Source organism: Oncorhynchus masou, chromosome 17 (genome assembly GCF_036934945.1).
Source record: "Oncorhynchus masou masou isolate Uvic2021 chromosome 17, UVic_Omas_1.1, whole genome shotgun sequence".
Taxonomy (NCBI): Eukaryota; Metazoa; Chordata; class Actinopteri; order Salmoniformes; family Salmonidae; genus Oncorhynchus; species Oncorhynchus masou.
Window position 1 is genome coordinate 7,012,884 of NC_088228.1, and position 14,669 is coordinate 7,027,552.

General features: G+C 45.3%; 1 pseudogene; it reads left to right on the forward strand.

Moving 5' to 3' along the window:
• LOC135558091 (serine/threonine-protein kinase PRP4 homolog) overlaps positions 1-13,343 on the forward strand; it is a 28,865-nt pseudogene extending 15,522 nt beyond the window's left edge.
• The last annotated feature ends 1,326 nt before the right edge of the window (positions 13,344-14,669 follow it).

Consider the following 14,669-nt stretch of genomic DNA (forward strand, 5'->3'; position numbering starts at 1 on the left):
CCTCAGCACCTTACCCAAATAAGATTTTTGTTCAGATAGAATATTTCTGGGATCTTTTATTTCAGCTCATGAAACATGGAACTGACCCTTTACATGTTGCGTTTTAATATTTTATGTTGGATGTTTATTTATATTCCAGTCTCTGACATGGCGTGTTTTGATATTTCTTAATGTCCGTGTGTTTTTATTTTATATTTTTTACTGCTAGATATTACTTTTAGAGCTAGAGGAACAAGCATTTCGCTGCAGCTGCTTTCACATCTGTGTACGTGACCAATAAACTTTGATTTGCCCGAAAATGTGAAGATGGTTGTTTACCTGCAAAATTGCCATTTCTTGTTGGTCACTAATTCAAACAACAAGGGGGATCAGACAATCTGTTTTACTCGCCTGCTACATCGGACGCGTAACTTTTGCTTAGCGTGAGACGCTCCTGTTCAGTTCAACAAGCGTAACCGTGCCGACTCTGTTTTGAGCATAATATTCAGTTCTGGTTCTATTTTCAAGATTTGGACACCCAGCTCACACCTGAGAGCAAATGGATATTGTGGCTAGCATTCTGCTCGCATTGACCAAAAGTTACTCTTCCAGTGTAGCAAAAAATAGTGTGTGTTAGGCTTTATTCTTCCTAATGGCGCAACCATAGAGCAAGCTCACTTGCCCGGCTGCCATGAATCCCATAAATTGTCTTTCACCTAAACAATGGGAATGAACCATAAAGATCTGTTTTAGGCCTACTGGAATTCTTTGCCGTTTTTGTTTACTTGCCCCAGGCAACAGGGAAACGCTTAAGGTCAATCCCTACTTATTCATAACCAATTAGCTAATACATTCAATGTCTTTTGCTATTTGACAGGACTCAATATCGGGGAGAAACTGGACAAGCGGTACAGTGTGTACGGCTACACGGGGCAGGGCGTGTTCAGCAACGTCATCCGAGCCCGTGACGTGGCCCGCGCCAGCCAGGAGGTTGCTATTAAGATCATTCGGAACAACGAGCTCATGTGAGTGTCGTTTACCAATAGCTAGTCTTGGACCCGGTTCTGTAGGCAGACAACATTTTGAAACTGGGGAGATACTACCTGCTGTTCATTGACTACAGCTCAGCGTTAAACACCAAGCTCATCACTAAGCTAAGGACCCTGGGATTAAAACCCCAGGTTGTTTATTTTATTTAGGATCCCCATTAGCTGATGCCAATGGCGACAGCTAGTCTTCCTGGGGTCTGACACATTACGAAAAATACATTAGAGAAAGTGGTGAGGGTAGGCGACAACACATCCGCCATGGGGGCCCCTCAGGGGTCCGTGCTTATTCCCCTCCTGTACTCCCTGTTCAGCCACTACTGCGTGGCCACGCAAAACACCCAACACCATTAAGTTTGCCGATGACACGATAGTGGTAGGCCTGGTCACAGATGATGAGCTGGAATATTGGGAGGAGGTCAGAGACCTGGCAGTGTGGTGCCTGGACAACAACCTCTCCCTCAACGTCAGCAAGACAAAGGAGCTGATTGTGGACTACAGGAAACCGAGCACGCTCCCATTCACATCGACGTGGCTGTATTGGAGCGGGTCGAGAGCTTCAAGTTACTGTGTCCACATCACAAAGGATCTATCATGGTCCACATACGCCAACAGTCGTGAAGAGGGCATGACAATGCCCCCCTCAGGAGGGTGAGTAGATTTTGCTTTGGCCCTCAGATCCTCAAAAGGTTCTACAGCTGCGCCATTGAGAGCATCTTGACTGGCTGCATCACCGCCTGGTATGGCAACTGCTTGGCATCCGACCACAAGGCGCCACCGAGGGTAGAGTGTACAGCCCAGTACAGTGCTCCTTGCCATCCAGGACCTCCTATACCAGGAGAAGGCCCTAAAAATTGTCAGACTCCAGCCACCCATGTCCTATTGTCTCTGCTACCACACGGCAAGCAGTACCGATGCACCAAGTCTGGAACCAACTGTTCCCTGAACAGCTTCTTCTACCACCAAGCCATAAGACTGGTTAATAATTAGTTTGGTTTGGTTAACTATTTAACTATCTGCGTTGACCATTTTTTATTTTGCACTCTTTTTTTGACTCATAACTTACACTGCTGTTACTGTATCTGTCACTGTGTTCCTAGTTACATATCTACCTCAGCTACTATTGTGGGTAGATATTGTACAGGCTTTTTGTTATAGCCCTGCTCAAACACACCATATTCCACTAACCTGTACTTATTAATATCTGAGTCAGGTGTGTCAGAGCAGGGCTGGAACCAAAACCCTGTCCACCCAATAGCTCTCCAGGGGGACCTGTACTACTGGCACACCAGTGTGTCCATGACTTTAGACTCATCGAAGTGGTCTCTTTGTCCCAAAAGGCAGAAGACTGGGCTCAAGGAGCTGGAGTTCCTGAAGAAACTCAATGATGCCGACCCTGACGACAAGTTCCACTGCCTGCGCCTCTTCCGACACTTCTACCACAAGCAGCACCTCTGCCTGGTCTTCGAGCCTCTCAGGTACCACCCTCCCGGTTACTGGCACCCCTAGATTGAGAACAGTGTTTCCCTTCTCATTGTATAGGCAGGGTGGGCCTAGGGCTGTTACGGTCACGAAAGGTTGTCAGCCGGTGATTGTCAAGCAGATAACTGTCGGTTTCACGGTAATTGACTTAATTAATGAACACATTTAGCATCTCCTGGTTTCAAGTCATTGATGCAGATCTTTTGAACATCTACATTTTAAAAAGTATAATCAATTAATTTAATATAGCCTACACCTTCACAATAAAGCCATTTTTTATTTATTTTAGACCGGTTTTATGAAGCATGATTTGAAGAACTTGTAGTCTATTTCAGAACAGAATAGCGTACTCTGAGTTGTCCTGATGTGGCTATGCCAAAAGGCTGTGGGCTTCGCTAGTTCATTTAGCAGACAAGATTTGCTTAGAATTCCGTAGTTAAGAATAAAATTGAACAAAGCTGAATAAAATAAAGGATATTTTCTCCAAACGATTGGAGGGAATGCTGAGTTGTGTTGAGCGGTTAACAAAGAAATAGGTATTCTTATACATTAATAACTCTAAATTAAGCATAATTTTAGTTGTTCTACAAATGTCGGGCTATATGTTTTGATTTTTAATAAATTTTAATGCTGCATGATCATCTTTTTAGTAGAGGCCATCACTCTGTTTTCTTGCACAATTGCATAGCCTGTAGAGATGTTGCGCAACATAAGCTCATGGGCTCTTATTAAGTGTTTAATTAGATGTTCTATTACATTTACATTGATGTCAGGGTGATTTAGAGGGACAATAGAGTGCTGGGTACCAGGCAGTTCGAAAGTTTGGTAGGCTACTAATGACCAGCAGCGGCATCAGAGCTTGGAGAAACCTTGACTCAACGAGGTAATTACCGCCGGTGTGGCGGCAATACGGTGATCACCGCAACACCCCAAGGTGGGCCCCTTGCGCATAGGTTTGCTCTCCCTGTGTTAAAGAATGTGGTTTCAATTGATCATTTTTTGTTGTAAAAGCCTTAGCTGCTGGAGATGGAGTCTGAAGAGAGGTGGTCTTATTGACGCAAAAGGCTGTTTTGAAGTCTGAGGGAGTCTGCTGCTCTCTGTCCTGGGGATGGGGGAAATCGATATGGAATGGTGGTATTATTTTTGCCCATTTTATATCAATACTGTGACTCCCAAGTATCGATTTCTTTTCTTTTGCTGGGCAGTTAACGTTAGCTAGCACTAGTCGGCTGTACTTGCAAAATACTTCCAGTATTTCTCATCCTATAGCTTGTTCTTTTTAAACACTAGAACCGCCTGGCCTTTCGTCCTACAGGTACCCGCTAGAGAACGTTGCCGGTCATCTCCTTTAGCATCAGATGCATATCAACCCACAAGGTGCTGAAACATAAGCACCAACGCGTGATAAATAGTGCATCAACTATTGTGAAGGATTAGTTGCATGAAGAGATATTTGTGGAACTATATCAATTTTAAACCAAAAATAACAACAATAGTTATTTGTTTTTTTTATAGTCATGGATATGTTTTGTCCTAGAAAAAAAAAGCATAGGCCTATAGCCTATTTTAGTTTCCCTTAAAATGGATTACAGTAATGTTTTTAATTGTAATAGCATATTCATAAGTTTAATGTTATTTGTTTTTGCCTTGTAGCCAAAGCAATGCTGCTGTGTGGGGGGTCATGTGCTGAATGCAGGGGCCGCATGTATATTCTTTGAAAATGTGACATTAGAGCTGCACCTCTTGAATTATGAGAGTTATTTGACAGAGGTAAATGTCATAGAAACGGCAGAATATGCTCTTTCTGATACTGTATAGAAATCAAAATGTGTTTGTTTTTTCTGCATGTGACTCTGAAGAAGGATTTGTCATTCTCCATTCTATGCATTTGTAAATGACAAGATTGGGCCATTTTCTTCATGTACAATTTGACAACTGATAGGCCTAATATTGTCACTCGTCAGATTGTCTGTCATGTGTGAAATTAGTTTCGGTATCGTTTATTGTGTAGTTTCGATGGGCCAGCTGTGCCGTCTGACTGGCATCGTTTTTACTTCCTGTTCATCAACTTAGAGTCCAGGATATGTTTTGCATTATTCTAAAGGCCTACTGCAACAAACAGCATTTCATGCAATTAATTTGATTAGTAATAGAGTTATAGTAAATAAAAATGTATTGTAAAAGGTTTTTATTTTTTTAATTGTTTACATAAAATAGAATGGTAGCAAGCCTCAAGGTGCGCGTTCAAATTATTATCATGAGTGCTAACGCTGATCAATAGGCATAACACACACACTCATTATTACACTATAGTTGTTCTAAATCAAATCAACCTCTTCACCCTCATCATCCAGTTAGGCCGAATTTAAATTCAATTGTGTGAAGTAAAGTGCACAATTATCGCCCATTGAGAGAGAGAGAGAGAGAGAGTAAAATAAAAATATAGTCTTGGGTAAAATTAGGTAAATAGGATCAATACTTTTCTGTTTGTGGTTTTTTATTTTTTATTTCGACAATAGAGTAATGTAAAATACAAAAGTATCGTGAGGTTGCTGGCAATTTCCAGTCTAAGGTGTTTTACCTCTGAGTAGATATTGTTTTGTTGTAACCAGCATCTCAAATCCAGACTGATTACTAAACTGTCTGAAATGGCTCCATACTCATAGTGAACTTCTTCTTCTTCCGTGATCATATTTTTTTCACCTACACGTGTTTTAGCAGACGATATGCTTGTGTTTCTAGCTTGTAACCAAGCATCTCAAATCAGTATTTTTAGGGTGCCATTTTGGGCTAATATTGTATGTGGTGACTGAATTAGGTGCTAAACTGTCTGAAATGGCTCCATATTCCCTACATAGTGAACTTCACCTTCTTCTTCTGTGGTTAGACAAGTAGTGCGCTAAAATCGATCATATTTTATTGGTCACCTACACAGTCTCTTGTTTTAGCAGACGTTATTAGCCCCCAGAGAGAGCGGGTGGAACGTAAATGCTTGTGTTTCTAGCTCCAACAGTGCAGTAATATCTAACAACGGTTAGCCCCCACAACAACACAGCCCCCACATCTAAAAGAATGGATATATAAATATTTAGCCCCAGAGAGAGACGGTCACCTCTAACCCACCGTAGCACATCATGTCGGACAGTATTTAGTCACCTGACCCATAGGGTAGCCCCCAGCCAGTGCAGTCACCTTTGGGTCACCTAACCCACCGTAGCCCCCAGAGAGAGACAGTCACCTGTAACCCACCGTAGCCCCCAGAGAGACAGTCACCTGTAACCCACCGTGTCACCTCTAACCCACCGTAGCCCCAGAGAGAGACAGTCACCTCTAACCCACCGTAGCCCCCAGAGAGAGACAGTCACCTCTAACCCACCGTAGCCCCCAGAGAGACGGTCACCTGTAACCCACCGTAGCCCCCAGAGAGAGACAGTCACCTGTAACCCGTAGCCCCCAGAGAGACAGTCACCTGTAACCCACCGTAGCCCCCAGAGAGAGACAGTCACCTCTAACCCACCGTAGCCCCCAGAGAGAGAAGTCACCTCTAACCCACCGTAGCCCCAAAGACGTAGCCCCCAGAGAGGGTCACCCTAACCCACCATAGCCCCCAGAGGCGGTCCCCAGAGAGAGACAGTCACCTCTAACCCACCGTAGCCCCAGCCAGCAGTCACCTCTAACCCACCGTCTTCCTGGTCACCTGTAACCCACCGTAGCCCCCAGAGAGAAGCTGCTAACCCACCGTAGCCCCCAGAGAACGTCACCTCTAACCCAAGCCCCAGTCACCTTAACCCACCGTAGCCCCCAGAGAGACAGTCGGTCACCTGTAACCCACCGTAGCCCCCAAACCTAACCCACCGTAGCCCCCAGAAGACGGTCACCTCTAACCCACCGTAGCCCCCAGAGAGACAGTCACCTGTAACCCACCGTAGCCCCCAGAGAGAGACAGTCACCTGTAACCCACCGTAGCCCCCAGAGAGACAGTCACCTCTAACCCACCGTAGCCCCCAGAGAGAGACAGTCACCTCTAACCCACCGTAGCCCCCAGAGAGAGACAGTCACCTGTAACCCACCGTAGCCCCCAGAGAGAGACAGTCACCTCTAACCCACCGTAGCCCCCAGAGAGACAGTCACCTCTAACCCACCGTAGCCCCCAGAGAGACAGTCACCTGTAACCCACCATAGCCCCCAGAGAGAGACAGAGAGACAGTCACCTCTAACCCACCGTAGCCCCCAGAGAGACAGTCACCCACCCAGAGAGAGACAGTCACCTCTAACCCACCGTAGCCCCCAGAGAGAGAGACAGTCACCTCTAACCCACCGTAGCCCCAGAGAGAGACAGTCACCTCTAACCCACCGTAGCCCCCAGAGAGAGACAGTCAGTAACCCACCGTAGCCCCAGAGAGAGACAGTCTAACCCACCGTAGCCCCCAGAGAGAGACAGTCACCTCTAACCCACCGTAGCTCCAGAGAGAGAGACAGTCACCTCTAACCCACCGTAGCCCCCAGAGTCACCTGTAACCCACCGAGTCACCTCTAACCCACCGTAGCCCCCAGAGAGTCACCTCTAACCCACCGTAGCCCCCAGAGAGAGAGACAGTCACCTGTAACCCACCGTAGCCCCCAGAGAGAGACGGTCACCTGTAACCCACCGTAGCCCCCAGAGAGAGACAGTCACCTCTAACCCACCGTAGCCCAGAGAGAGAGACAGTCACCTGTAACCCACCGTAGCCCCCAGAGAGAGACAGTCACCTCTAACCCACCGTAGCCCCCAGAGAGAGACAGTCACCTCTAACCCACCGTAGCCCCCAGAGAGAGACAGTCACCTCTAACCCACCGTAGCCCCCAGAGAGAGACAGTCACCTCTAACCCACCGTAGCCCCCAGAGAGAGACAGTCACCTGTAACCCACCGTAGCCCCCAGAGAGAGACAGTCACCTCTAACCCACCGTAGCCCCCAGAGAGAGAGTCACCTCTAACCCACCGTAGCCCCAGAGAGAGACTGTCACCTTAACCCACCGTAGCCCCCAGAGAGACATAACCCACCGTTAACCCACCGTAGCCCCCAGAGGAGAAGTACCTCTAACCCACCGTAGCCCCCAGAGAGAGTCACCTCCTCTAACCCACCGTAGCCCCAGAGACGGTTTATAGCCCCCAGAGAGAGAGGTTAACCCACCGTAGACGGTCATAACCCACCGTTCACCTGTAAACAATCCATCATGATATGATGCCCCCCTTGTTGACAGTCACCTTATGAGCCCCCAGAGAGAGACAGTCACCTCTAACCCACCGTAGCCCCCGGACAGATAACTAGCCCCCAGAGACAGTCAGTTTAACCCCCGTAGCCCCCAGAGAGAGACAGTCACCTCTGTAGCCCCCAGAGAGAGACAGATCAGGGTCACCTCTAACTCTAGTCACCTCTAACCCAGTTTCTCCCGGTCACATTAACAAACACCGGCCCCCAGAGTGGAGTCACTCAGTTCAGTCTAATAGCCCCCAGAGAGATAACCTGTAACCCAGTTTTGATCAGTCACCCACCCAGTGTGAACAATGTGCTGTTTGACAGAGCTAATTGAACCCACCCAGTGTGAACAATGTGCTGTTTGACAGAGCTAATTGAACCCACCCAGTGTGAACAATGTGCTGTTTGACAGAGCTAATTGAACCCACCCAGTGTGAACAATGTGCTGTTTGACAGAGCTAATTGAACCCACCCAGTGTGAACAATGTGCTGTTTGACAGAGCTAATTGAACCCACCCAGTGTGAACAATGTGCTGTTTGACAGAGCTAATTGAACCCACCCAGTGTGAACAATGTGCTGTTTGACAGAGCTAATTGAACCCACCCAGTGTGAACAATGTGCTGTTCAGCTGTTTTAAACCTGTTGGTTGGAGTTTTTATATAGGTCAAGTGGCATATATATATATTTTTTTTTAATTGATTTGTTTTCAACAGGTGAACAGTCGAAAACCATCCTCAAGCTCTGCGACTTTGGTTCAGCGTCGCACGTGGCAGAGAATGACATCACTCCCTACCTGGTTAGCCGGTTCTACAGGGCGCGGAGATTAGTGAGACTCCTCTCTTCTTGTCTTTTCCTACTCTTCTCTTTTTGTGTTCTTCTCCTCCTGTTCTTTTTTTTTCTTATCCTGTCACGAGCCTTGACCCGGAGAGCTACTGGGTTCAGGCTTTTTCTCCAGCCCAGTTATATTAAACTGATCACCTGCTCATCAAGTCCTTGATTGGTTGAATTAGTGCAGCAGCTCTCCGCGACCAGTTGGAGAACACTGCTGTAGGTCTTAACTAGAAGGGAAAATATTCAACTGTCGTGTTTAGTACTCGCCAAACGGAATGAAAAACTGTGTAAAATAGGGGCCATCCCCATTATAAAACATTTTGAATCTTTTGAAAACGGTGTGCCCTTATGAACACAACGCTCATCAAACATACTAATTTTCCATAGTTTGACCCAAGTCTCCTAAAGCCTTTATCTGTCCTTGCAGTCATCGGGAAGCTTTACGACCACGCCATTGACATGTGGTCCGTTGGCTGCACTCTGTATGAGCTGTACACGGGCAAGATCCTTTTCCGGGGAAAACCAACAACCACATGATTAAGCTCGCCATGGACCTCAAGGGCAAGATGCCCAACAAGGTCAGACCAAAATCCACCAATCACAGAAACTCTCCCTTCACCCTGCTACGGGACATTGTACAGCAGAAAAACCATTTATTCAGAAGTGTTATTGAAATTCCAAACTTTTTTAAAATCTGAAGAATCTAAATTCTGAGTTTCTGGTTCGTTCCTGAATGGAATCATTTGAAATGGAATTGACCCTAACTATTTTCTTTCTATCCTGCACAGATGATCAGGAAAGGCGTGTTCAAGGACCAGCACTTTGACCAGAACCTCAACTTCCTGTACACCGAAGTAGACAGAGTTACTGAAAGGGTAGGAGGTTGTTGTTTTCTCTCATATTGTCTCAGTGGGAATGTTCATGGAGGATAGTAAGCTAAGCCATGTGTCTATTTTTAAGGACCCTACTTTTCTGAGGATGACTCGAAAACCTTGTGATCTGCAAAAAAAGTCAAACGAACCCCAAATGATGTGATGTATCGGTATATGTCCATCTCATCTCTATGGTGTCATTGCTCTTGCCTTCTGCCCTTACTCCTTTTCCACCCCACCCCCCCCTCTTTCTCCCTCTCTTTTTCTCCCTCTTTCTCTCCCCCTCTTTTCATTCTCCATTTCCTCCTATTCCAACCCCCCCTTCCATATCTCTGCTAATTTCCTCTCTACCATCTTTGTTTTCTTCACTCATTTCTCCTTTTAAAACTGTTTTTGTTTTCCTCTCGTTTTCTCTCCTTTTAAAACCGTTTTGTTTTCCTCTCTGGGTCTTTTTTGAACTCTGATCTCTTGCTCCGCCCCATCCAACTCCACGCCACTTATCTGTTCTGCTTCTCATCCCAACTCTTTCTCTCTCTCACTCTACCTCCTGCCCTCCCTCCATCGCTCTCCCCCCTCCCCCACTTGTTCTTCTTCTGTCCCACCCATTCACAGGAGAAGGTGACAGTGATGAGCACCATCAACCCCACCAAGGAGCTGCTGGCTGACATGGTGGGCTGCCAGCGTCTGCCCGAGGACCAACGCAAAAAGGTGGCCCAGCTCAAGGACCTGCTGGACCAGACACTTATGCTGGACCCGGCCAAGAGGATCAGCATCAACCAGGCCCTGCAGCACCCCTACATCCAGGAGAAGATCTTCTGACCACTTCGTACTGTATCCACTCAGTCATGCATTGATTGCTGCAACCAGTACTGAGTCCTTAGTTTGACTATGGTTGGACCCCCATCCCATCTGGCACTGCTGATGGAGAGGAAGTAGTATTATCTATCTTCCCCTGTTTGACACACACACACACACACACTCTCCCGTTTTTCATCGATCTTCTGGATTGTGTAAATAACCGTAGTAGGGCTCCAAGCAGAATGCCTGCTGCATAGCATATGTTCAGTTTCAGCCTACCTGCAAGTCAGATAGTTCTGTCTCATTATAAGCCCTCTATCTCATGGACAGTAAGCCACTCGAGTTGGACTTTCATCCAATCAGATCTTCCGTTTTTTGATTGGCCCCTTGCAGGTGACTGAAGGTGGATGATATTTTTTGCTGTAAAAAAAAACAATGTGAATTCTGATTGGGTTAAGTAAAATGTGAATTCTGATTGGGTTAGTCAAATGTGAATTCTGATTGGGTTAGTCAAATGTGAATTCTGATTGGGTTAGTCAAATGTGAATTCTGATTGGGTTAGTCAAATGTGAATTCTGATTGGGTTAGTCAAATGTGAATTCTGATTGGGTTAGTCAAATGTGAATTCTGATTGGGTTAGTCAAATGTGAATTCTGATTGGGTTAGTCAAATGTGAATTCTGATTGGGTTAGTCAAATGTGAATTCTGATTGGGTTAGTCAAATGTGAATTCTGATTGGGTTAGTCAAATGTGAATTCTGATTGGGTTAGTCAAATGTGAATTCTGATTGTTGGGAAGGGTTTTTGAGTTAACGGTCATTCATGAGTTGCCAAGGCAATGACAAGCAGGGAGGGTAACCCAGTACCCTTACCCTTTTGAGTGGGATGTTTGTACAGTGGGTTGACTAAACTCCTGCAACCTTGTCAGCTCCTTTGACTTACTGTTACCTGTGATGTGGTGCAGGGCCAGCATAAATGATGTCTATATCCGCGTCTCCCCCAGGTATTGAAAGCCCCCATCCACCCTGTCCCCACATCCTGGTGTCTGTGCAGGCCCTGGTCCGCATGCCCGTTCTGCTGCTGCCTGTAGGTCTGTCAGTGCCGAAAACCCAAACGGTTGGGGGGGTCCTTGGGTTCTACTTGAGCACACCTGCAGGGATGGCCCCTCATGTTTAAAGCAGGTTGTATACCACTTACAGTACATTGAAGGTAAGCTATCTCCCCCCCCCTCCTAAAAAACTAAACTCATCAACTCCAACTGGTTATTACCTCATGTTTTATTTTATTTTTATATTACACATGGTTTTAGCCAGATGTCCCTGTAGACATGGTTATGTCAAGAAATATGGTTTCTATAAGACAACTATATATTCCTTAAGCATAATTCAAATCACTATGGCAAAGCTGGATTTAAAAAATCCAAATCGGTCATGCATCTAAATTGTAGAGAGAAAATTGAGGAGGGGGGGGCTTTATCCAACAAGCTGTCACCTTCAGTGTACTTCTCTTAATGCAAAAGCTACATTTTATTTGCTCTACTGTGTAATGAATACCTTTCTTTTCCTGCGCTCCCTTTACGGTGTTACGATGTTAGAAACTGTGAGGATAGCAGTCTTGCTATGTACACAAAAGCATGTGTTAATTGTTTCTAGGTGTGTTCTCTAAAAATAATAATAATAATAAGGCTATGTAGGTGTTTTGTTTCCCTCTGTTATCTGTCATTGGTTTTCATGTTTTGTATGACCATGGTGTCTTTTGATACAGGGATATTCCTGCACTGAGCTTTGAGTCTGCTTGTTATGATCGGTAATTGCCTCTACTTTATTTGGTGTTATACATATATAATGATGATCTTATAGGACCAAAACAGAAATAAAACAGCCTAAATGAGTAGCTAATGCAGTATGTATGCCTTTTCCATAAAATGTCTTCCCTACATACAAATGCCAATGTTCAGGCCCCATAAAGTGTCAACAATGAACTGAAATGCGTTCTTTTTAAAGCTAATTCACCAAACCTAAGCTAAGAATACTTTGGTGTTCAGCGACTTTTAGGCTGGAATCCAAACTTGAGATCTGTGCGCCAAAACTTGACACGTACAGATCGAAAGTTAGAATTCGGCCCTCACGTGCTAGATTTAGTTCAAACCAAAGGAGCAGAAGAAGACAACATTTTGTGTGCTGTTTCACTGACTCTGATGTTTGTGCTGTTTTCCCCCACAATGATGTTTCCTGTGGTGGCTGAGAGCGAGACAAGAGTCCAGCACTTCCTTCTCCAGCCCGGGCTCCCCTTTCAGAGAGACAAGACCTCCACAAGGCCACTTATCAAGGTCATTTCTGATGGCATGTGTAGATACTAAAAGCCGTAAAGCTATAGAAATAAATAGTCGCAAACTCGTATAACTCCCAGCGACTCTATTTAGTTGTATAGCTTCCAGTTAATTTGCCGATAGTCAGCACACGAGTGTTCTCTGGGGATGCTCCAGCTTGTTATTAGATACTAGAAGCCAACAACACTGGGGTTGATGTAAAATACAATATGGCGAATTCATTTTGCTTACTGTTTTCCTGGGAAGGCATTTGTCATAGACGCTCACCCACACTCAACCATTAAAAAGTTGTGGTTCCAAATGTTTCCTCTCACAAGATGTTAAGGATTTATCGTTGTATTCGTCTACACGTGACAGACACTTTTTGGTTAACAAAGAGTCATTACAAGCTGCACATGTACCTGAGTGTGTTTTGATTACGCATATGGCTCTAAACTGGTTCCAGATTACCACCAGGCATCCGGTAGCTTGACTTGTAACTGTCAAAGTTGAACCACCAGGCGTCCGGTAGCTTGACTTGTAACTGTCAAAGTTGAACCACCAGGCGTCCGGTAGCTTGACTTGTAACTGTCAAAGTTTAACCACCAGGCGTCCGGTAGCTTGACTTGTAACTGTCAAAGTTGAACCACCAGGCGTCCGGTAGCTTGACTTGTAACTGTCAAAGTTGAACCATCAGGCGTCCGGTAGCTTGACTTGTAACTGTCAAAGTTGAACCAAGATACTTGTTCATTTGTTCTCTATATGTTCTAGGTGCCGCCCTTTTAGAGAAGAGTCTGCAAGGAACCTCCTCTGGACAAAGGTTTCTGTTCTGAAGAGAGTTACAGTATTTGTAAAGGTGGACTCGTCAATATGACAACATCATACAAAGCGGGGGAAATTCCTGCATACAGAAATCAACAACAGCATTCAAATCTTCTGAGACTGACGCTTGTGGCTTTTCTCCATGTGGGCAAAGCTCAAGGGAGGGTGCAAATTAGGAAGAGGCAAATGTCGCAGTCTTGGCAGATTTTTATTCCATCGTTGATGTCTAAGCAGGAAGACGGGGGGCATTGTATGATGATCCCATTTTGCTCAGTCAATTATTAGTCGACATGACATTTTTCAAATATGTTATCAGTAACTACTTCAGTTATTGTAACGAGTCGGTGTTAGACACGTTATCGTAACAGTCGGTGTTAGACACGTTATCGTAACAGTCGGTGTTAGACACGTTATCGTAACGAGTCGGTGTTAGACACGTTATCGTAACGAGTCGGTGTTAGACACGTTATCGTAACGCAGTCGGTGTTAGACACGTTATCGCAACGAAGTCGGTGTTAGACACGTTATCGTAACGAAGTCGGTGTTAGACACGTTATCGTAACGAGTCGGTGTTAGACACGTTATCGTAACGAGTCGGTGTTAGACACGTTATCGTAACGAGTCGGTGTTAGACACGTTGTTACCGTAACGAGTCGGTGTTAGACACGTTGTTACCGTAACGAGTCGGTGTTAGACACGTTGTCACCGTAACGAGTCACTATTACACGTTGTCACCGTAACGAGTCACTATTACACGTTGTCACCGTAACGAGTCACTATTACACGTTGTCATCGTAACGAGTCACTATTACACGTTGTCATCGTAACGAGTCACTATTACACGTTGTCATCGTAACGAGTCACTATTACACGTTGTCATCGTAACGAGTCACTATTACACGTTGTCATCGTAACGAGTCACTATTACACGTTGTCATCGTAACGAGTCACTATTACACGTTGTCATCGTAACGAGTCACTATTACGTTGTCATCGAACGAGTCACTATTACACGTTGTCATCGTAACAGTCACTATTACACGTTGTCATCGTAACGAGTCACTATTACACGTTGTCATCGTAACGAGTCACTATTACACGTTGTCATCGTAACGAGTCACTATTACACGTTGTCATCGTAACGAGTCACTATTACACGTTGTCATCGTAACGAGTCACTATTACACGTTGTCATCGTAACGCAGTCACTATTACACGTTGTCATCGTAACCAGTCACTATTACACGTTGTCATCGTGAACGAGTCGGGCGTTAGACACGTTGTCATCGTAAC